Source organism: Hyaena hyaena, unplaced genomic scaffold (genome assembly GCF_003009895.1).
Source record: "Hyaena hyaena isolate Hyena2069 unplaced genomic scaffold, ASM300989v1 scaffold_958, whole genome shotgun sequence".
NCBI classification, from domain to species: domain Eukaryota; kingdom Metazoa; phylum Chordata; class Mammalia; order Carnivora; family Hyaenidae; genus Hyaena; species Hyaena hyaena.
In genome coordinates this window covers 106,891-115,227 of record NW_024081594.1, presented here as the reverse complement: position 1 = coordinate 115,227, position 8,337 = coordinate 106,891, and the positions used below count along the sequence as shown (strand labels likewise).

At 35.9% G+C, this 8,337-nt stretch overlaps 1 pseudogene; it reads right to left on the bottom strand.

Moving 5' to 3' along the window:
• Positions 1 to 488: 488 nt before the first annotated feature.
• LOC120223157 lies at positions 489 to 900 on the bottom strand (annotated as a pseudogene).
• Positions 901 to 8,337: the final 7,437 nt, after the last annotated feature.

The window sequence follows — 8,337 nt, the reverse complement described above, 5'->3', positions numbered from 1 at the left end:
GCGAGATCATGACCAGAGCTGAAACTGAATAGGATGCTTAACTGACTGAGCTATCCAGGCACCCCTCTAGTAACAATTTTTGTCTTAAATTCTATTTTGTCTGATGTTAATATCACTACTCTAGCTCTTTTTATTACCTTTGGCATTGTATATCTTTCTCCATTTTCTTTTAATCTATTTGTGTTTTTGAATTTTAAGTGTGTCTATTGTATAAAGCATATAACTGCATCATGTTTCTTTGTTCATTAATGTCTACCTTTTAATTGGAGAGTTTAATCATATACATTTAATATAATTACTAATAAGGTAGGAGTTACACATTTTGCTGTTTTTAATTTATTTTATGTCATTTTTTGATCCTCCAATCCTCCATTACTCCTTTTTTTGTGTTAAATATTTTCCTTCCTTCCTTCCTTCCTTCCTTCCTTCCTTCCTTCCTTCCTTCCTTCCTTCCTTCCTCTTTCTCTTTTTCTTTTTTCTTTTTTCAGGAACAAGAACCAAGTTTTTTATTTGTTCATTTCTTGCATTTGAAGTATTCCTCAGTGACATCCTTGTCCTGAACTTTTTACCATAGTCCTTAACCACCATACAACTGCTTTACAGGGCTTTTCCTCTGTCAGTTTTACTCAGGCCTACCCCTTCCTCTAATGTCTTGTTGTCATCAGCCTTAATCAGGTTGATTTGGTGTTCAGCACAAAGGGTCTCCACCAACTTGATGTACATAGGCTCATCACGGTTGGATGCAAGCCCACAAAGATGGGCTTGGCACTTATCTAAGGTTTTGATAGCTTTGCAAATTCCATGTACTAGGCCATCATGGATGAGAGTGGTCTTCAGTACCTCTTGTAAAACAGTGTTTACACCTCCAGCAGCAATGCCTTCCTCAGCCAGGGTGGCAGGTTATGGGTGGAGCTGAATCCTTAAAAATTTTTTTTTTAATTTTTTTTTTTTTTTTTTTTTGAGAGAGAGACAGAGACAGAGACAGAGTGCAAGCAGGGGAGGAGCAAGGATAGGGAGGCACAGAATCCAAAGCAGGCTCCAAGCTCTGAGCTGTCAGCATGGAGCCTGATGTGAGGCTCAAACTCAGGAACTGTGAGATCATGATCTAAGGCTGAAGTTGGTCACTTAACTGACTGAGTCACCCAGGCGCCCCTAGTGGAGCTGAATCTTGACTGCACCTGAGCCTCTGCCCCCATGCAGATATTTTCTACCATAGAAAATACCAATTGTCAGTTTTTTTGCTGTGTATCTTAGATTGCTTTGGGGGTTACCATTAACATCTTAATTTATAACAATCTGGTTTCAGTTAATACCAACTTAATTTCAGTAGTATACAAAAGGGTTGCTCCTCTATAGATCCATTCCCCTACCCTCTTATGCTGTTATGTCACAAATTACATCTTTATAATTTTATTTGACTGCCAAAGTAGATTTATAATTATTGAATTATGCAGCTATTATTTACATTATATGGAAAATAGATTAAAAACAATATTTATGCCATTTTTATATTTACCTATGTAGTTACATTTATTGGTGGTCTTTATTTTATTACTGTCTAGTATCCTTTGATTTCAGTCTGAAAAAGTTCCTTTGATATTAATTGTAAGGCAGATCTGCTAGAGAACTGTCTTACTTTTTTATTATCTGGGAATATCTTAATTTCTCCATCATTTTTAAGGGTTAATTTTGCTGGATATAGAATTCTTGGTTGATAGTTTAAATTTTTTAGCACTTTGAATATGTCATCTCACTTCCTTCTGGCCTCCATTGGTTTCTGATAGGGAATTAGCAATTAATGTTATTGAGAATAACTTGTATATGATGAGACATTTCCTTCTTGCTTGTTGATAATGACAAATTGTTGAGTAGGGCCTTAACCAGGTAAAAGACAGATCAAATAATGACTCCTTTTTGGAACTGAGCCTCTGAAAGAGCTGTAGGCCTGTTTTGCTCCTTCTAGTACCTACATGTGGATTGTTGTTGTTTTCAAAGCTGCTGAAGAGCTAGGAAGCCGGAGAGGGAGTAGCATAAGTTAAAATGCCACAAAGCTCACTCTTCTAACCAAGATCCAATAGTTTTTCTTGACTAAATAAATTCTGACAGTTTTGCAAGTTTTTTTTCATTGATTTTATGGCAGAGGTTCTTATCCTGCCAGTTTTGCTGACATCTGTGGCTAATATTTACTTAATCATGACATATTATCTTCCTAATCAAAGTTTGAATTCATACTTGCTAATATATTATTTTTGCTTGGGAACTTTACTAGATTTTTATGAAGGTTGTAAAATTTAAATAACTTAATAGTTGTTACTTCATTACTTTATAGAAGAATCACAAGTAAATCTCTTTGGGGCTGGTTTCTTTTTCCTCCTCTCTCCCTCTCTTTCATTCATTGGTAAAAACCAGGAATATAGATCTCTGCCACTTCAGTTTATTCTATTCAGTTTGTTTTCTACTTTTTGAGTCACTTTTGTTAATTTTCCTTTTTTTAAAAAAATATTTATTTATTTATTTATTTAGAGCGTGCATCCATGTGCGAGTGGGGGAGGGGCAGAGAGAAGAAGGGAGGGGAAAGAGAATCTCCTGAGAGTGCAGAACCTGATGCAGGTCTTGAACCTACAAACTGTGAGGTCATGACGTGAACTGAAATAGAGTTGGATATTTAACCGACTGAGCCACCTAGGTGCCCCTGTTAATTTTTCTTTCATAACAATCAATCATTACATCTAAACTTTTTTAATTAAAAATTTTTTTTATGTTTTATTTTATATTTGAGAGAGAGAGAGAGACAGAGAGGGAGAGAGAGAGAAAGTGACAGGGGAAGGGCAGAGAGACAGAGACAGAATATGAAGCATGCTCCAGGCTCCTAGCTGTCAGCACAGAGCCGGACACAGGGCTCAAACCCATGAGCAGTGAGATCTCGACTTGAGCTGAAGTGGATTCTTAACTGACTGAGTGAGCCAGGTTCCCCTCATCTAAATTTTTTAATCTTAGTTTTTTTTTTGTTGTTTGTTTGTTTGTTTGTTTGTTTGTTTAGTAGTCTCTCTGCCCAGTGTGGGGTTTGAACTCATGACCCTGAGATCAAGAGTCACATGCTGGGGGCGCCTGGGTGGCTTAGTTGGTTAAGCGTCCGACTTTCGCTTAGGTCAAGATCTCACAGTTCGTGGGTTCGAGCCCCATGTTGGGCTCTTTGCTGACAGCCAGCTCAGAGCCTGGAGTCTGTTTCAGATTCTGTGTCTCCCTCTCTCTCTGATCCTCCCCGGCTCACACTATCACTCTCTCTCTCTAAACCTTAAAAAAAAAAAAGAGTCACATGCTGTACTGACTGAACCAGCCAGGTGCCCCTTTAATATCTTAGTTTAGATGTGAGCATAATGGCAGTCGTTAGAGTGCTTGTATCTCTGAGGATATATGATAGTGTTCCTAATGGTCTGTAGACCATAAATTTTTGATCACAATGCAAGAAGATCATAGCTTTTATCTACTCTAAATCCTGGTTTATTGTTCCAAAGTTTAACAATCCCAGTGTATCCAACAAGAAATAAGTTTGAAATATTTGGCTTTCTAAAGACTACTTCAGTCAGGGCATACTTCTTAAATTGTTTTCTTTGTTTCTCTTAATTCTTACTTTTTCCTACAAGGACAATTTCTGTGCTGCCCATGGTGTTTTTATTACATGCTGTAGATTTTTCCTAAATATCTGATGATTTTTACCTGCCCATTCTTGGTTGAAAATAAAGGAAAATGAAGATTGACTGGGAAGTCTGTGTGAGGGGACCATACATTGTGTTGGAGGACCCTGAATACTAAGATTGAGAAAGCATCATTATGAGGCAGCATCCACAAAATACTAGCAAATTGAATTCAACAGCACATTAAAAGGATTATACCCCGTCATTATGAATGATTTATCCCTGAGATGCAAGGATGGGTCAACAGCCATAAATCAAGTGTGACACACGTGAACAAAATGAAGGATAAAAGTCATATAAGTATCTCAGTATATGTAGAAAAAGCATTTGATACAATTCAGTATCCTTTCATGGTAAAAACTCAAACTGGGTATAGAAGAGATATACCTTAATGTAATAAACAGCCCATATATGACAAGCCCATAGCATTACCCACATTAACAGCCCTGGTTTTTCCCAGTGAATCATTGAGTTTCGTGAGAACAATTTCAGTGATAGAATGGTGGCACTAGAAGTCTGTCAAAGAATCTCATGTATCTCCTTATTTTTATTTTTTTTTATTGTTGAGTTTTAAGAATTCTTGGTATGTTAGATAAGAGTCCTCTTTACAAAATATATTTTGCTGATATTTTCTCTAAGTTTTGGACTTGTCTCTTCACTCTTTTAACAATGTCTTCCATAAAGCAGAGCTTCTCCCGTTGGTGTTCTCTCCCTCTCTCTCAAAATAAATAAATGAACTTAAAAAAATCATTGTCTGCTAATTTTAATGTTCAGGGTATCCTGAGGTCACACTTTCCTATCTTTTTGCTTGAGTGTAAATCATGTTTTTTCTGTTTTTTTTTTTCATATGTTAAGTGATTTGGGATTGTGTCCTGGACATTGTGAAAAATACTGGAGACTATGAAAACTCTGGATTTCATTATGTTTTTTTTTTTTTTTTTTTTTTTAAATAGTTTATTGTCTGGATTTCATTATGTTTTAAAAAATTTGTTTAAATTATTTTTTAATTAAAAACTTTTTTTTTTACCTTTTGACCCTTTACNTTACAAATAGTTTATTGTCTGGATTTCATTATGTTTTAAAAAATTTGTTTAAATTATTTTTTAATTAAAAACTTTTTTTTTTACCTTTTGACCCTTTACACCCATTTCTCTTACCCACTCTCTGGCTCTGGCAACTACTAATTTGGATTTTTTGTATCTATGATCTTTTTTTTTTTTTTTAAAGACTGCAAATAAAAGTTAGATTATACAGTATTTGTTTTTCTCCATCTAACTTATTTCACCTAGCATAAAATCCTCAAGTCTTGAGGTCCATCCATATTGTTGCAAATGACAAAGATTCTTTCCTTGTTAAGGCTGAATAATATTCCAAGGTATATATATACCACAATTTTATTATCTATTCAGCTATCATTGGACACTTAGATTGTTTCCATATCTTTGCAGTTGGCAAGAGTGCTGCAGTGAGCATAGGGATGCATATTTTCTTTTCAAATCAATGTTTTCATTTTTCATTTTCATTTATATTCCTATAAATACCCAGAAGTGGAATTCTGGATTATATGATAATTCTGTTTTTCAATGTTTATTTATTTAATTTGAGAGAGAGAGAGAGTGCCAACAGGGGAAGGGCAGAGAGAGAGAGAGAATCCCAAGCAGGCTCCAGGCTGTCAGTGCAGAGCCCAGTGCAGGGGTTGAATCCACAAACTGTGACATCATGACCTGAGTCAAAATCAAAAGTCAGATATTTAACTGACTGAGCCACCCAGGTGCCCTGATAATTCTATTTTTAATTTTGTGAGAAACATCCAAACTGTTTTCCATAGCGACTGCACCAATTTTCAGTCCCACTAAGCCTGCACAAGGATTTTCTTTTCTCCATATTTTCACCAAAACTTATTTCTTGTCTTTTTGATACTAGCCATTCTGACAGGTGTGAGGTGATATCTCATTGTGTTTGATTTTCATTTTCCTGAAGATTAATGATGTTGAGCATTTTTTCATGTACTTGTTGGCCATTTGTATGTCTTTGGAAAAATGTTTATTCATATCTCCTCCCCATTTTTAAGTAGAATTATTTGTGTTTTTGCTACTGGGTTGTATGCATTCTTTATCTATTTTGCATATTACCCCCTTACCAGATGTATAATTTGCAAATATCTTTTCCCATTCAGTAGGTTACCTTTTTTTATTATTAATTGTTTCCTATGTTGTGCAGAAGCTTTTTAGTTTGATATAGTTCTACTTGCTAATTTTTGCTTTTGTTTTTACTTTTGGTGTCAGATTAAAAATATCATTACCAAACTTATGTTAAGAAGCTTATCACCTGGGGCGCCTGGGTGGCTCAGTTGGTTAAGCATCCAACTTTTGATTTCAGTTCGGATCATGATCTCACAGTTTTGTGAGCTCATGACCCATGTTGGGCTCTGTGCTGACCCTGCAGAGCCTGCTTGAGATTCCTTCTCTCTCTTTGTCTCTCTCTGCCCCTCCCCTGTTCATTCTCTGTCTCTCTCAAAGTACATAAATAAACCTTAAAAGATTATTTTTAAAAAAGAAGCTTATGACCTATGATTTCTTCTAGAACTTTTATGATTTCAGGTGTTATATTCATATCTTTAACCCATTTGAGTTAATTTTTGTGTATGGTGTATGAAAGTCCAGTTTCATTCTTTTGTATGTGACTAGTTTTCCCAGCACTGTTTATCCATCTGTTCTTTCTCCATTATATAAATGTGGATCCTTTCTTGTAAATATATTGATCAAATATGCATACATTTATTTGTGGGCTTACTGTTCTACTGATTAATGTGTCTGTTTTTATGCCAGTAATTATTACCGTTTTAATTATTATAGCTCTGTAATAGAGTTTGGAACCAGTGTGACATCTCTAGCTTTGTTCATTTTCCTCCAGATTGCTTTGGGAATTTGGGGCCTTTTGCAGTTCCATACAAAAATGGAAATATACTATTGGAATAAATAGTATTCAATTTCTTCATTTCTTACTTCAGTTGCTTACATTAATGTCTCATAGTTTTCAGTATACATGTCTTTCACTTCCTTGCTTAAATTTATTCTAGGTATTTTATTTTTTTGATGCAATCATAAATGGATTGTTTTTCAGCTTTCTCATTTTTGATAGTCTGTTATTAGTGTATAGAAATACAACAGATTTTTGTGTAATGGTTTTGTATCTTGCAACATTACTGAATTCATTTACTCTAATTCATAAAATTCATAAAACATAAAATCTAACATTTTAACCATTTTATTTATTTATTGTTTATTTTTAAAGTTTATTTGTTTTGAGAGAAAGAGAGCATGTGAGTGAGTGGGGGTGGGGGGCAGAGAGAGAGAGGGAGAAGAGAAGCCTAAGCAGACTTCATGCTGTCAGCATGGAGCCTGACTTGGGGCTTGAATTCACGAGCCATGAGATCATGACCTGAGCTGAAGCCAAGAGTTGGATGCCTAATTGACTGAGCCATCCAGGTGCCCTTAACCATTAAACATATTTTTTTTTAATGTTTATATTTATTTTTGAGAGACAGAGCATGAATAGGGGAGGGGCAGAGAGAGAGGGAGACACAGAATCCGAGGCAGGATTCAGACTTGAGCTGTCAGCACAGAGCCCGATGTGGGGCTCAAACTCGTCAACCATGAGATCATGACCTGAGCTGAAGTCAGATGCTCAACTAGCTGAGCCACAGTTAACCCTTTTAAAGTTTTAATTTACTGGCATTTAGTAACTGTCACCACTATCTAGCTTCAGAGCATTTTCATCTTCTAAAAGAAAACCTGTGCCAGTTGGTTATTCATTTCTCCTTCTTTCTTGCACCCCCACCCCCTGAAAATCATTAATCCGCATCTTTCTTATGGATTTGCCTACTCTGTGCATTTCATGTAAGTCAAATAATAACTATGTAGTCTTTTGTGTCTAGCTTCTTTCACGTAGCATTATGTTTTCATGGTTAATCCATGTTGTAGTATGTCTGAGTGTTTCACTCCTTTTCATGGCTGTATGATATTCCATTATATGGATATACCACATTTTGTTTATCCATTCACCAGTTGATGGACATTTGGATTGGCTCTACCTTTTGCCTACTCTGAATAGAGCTGCTAGAAACATTACTGTTCAAGTTTTTGTTTGAACACATGTTTTCAATTCTTTTGGATATGTACCTGGGATTGGAATTATTGAGTTATATGTTAATTCTCTGCTTAAATTTTAGAGTAAATACTACTCTGTTTTTTTTTTTTTTTTTACAAATAGTTTATTGTCAAATTAGTTTCCACATAACACTCAGTGCTCATCCCCACAAGTGCCCTCCTCCATGCCCATCCCTCCTCCCCCCCACATCCATCAGTCCTCAGTTTTTGTCAGCATTCAAGAGTCTCTCATGGTTTGCCTCTCTCCCTTTCCCCCACCATTTCCGCCCTTCTTCTCCCCGTTGTTCCTCCGTCAAGTTCTTCCTAATCCTCCTATACATGCAAACATACGATATTTGTCCTTCTCTGCCTGACTTATTTCGCTCAGCATAACACCCTCAAGGTCCATCCATGTTGCTACACATGGCCAGATTTCATTGTTTCTCATTGCCATGTAGTATTCCATGGTATAGATAAACCACATCTTCTTGATC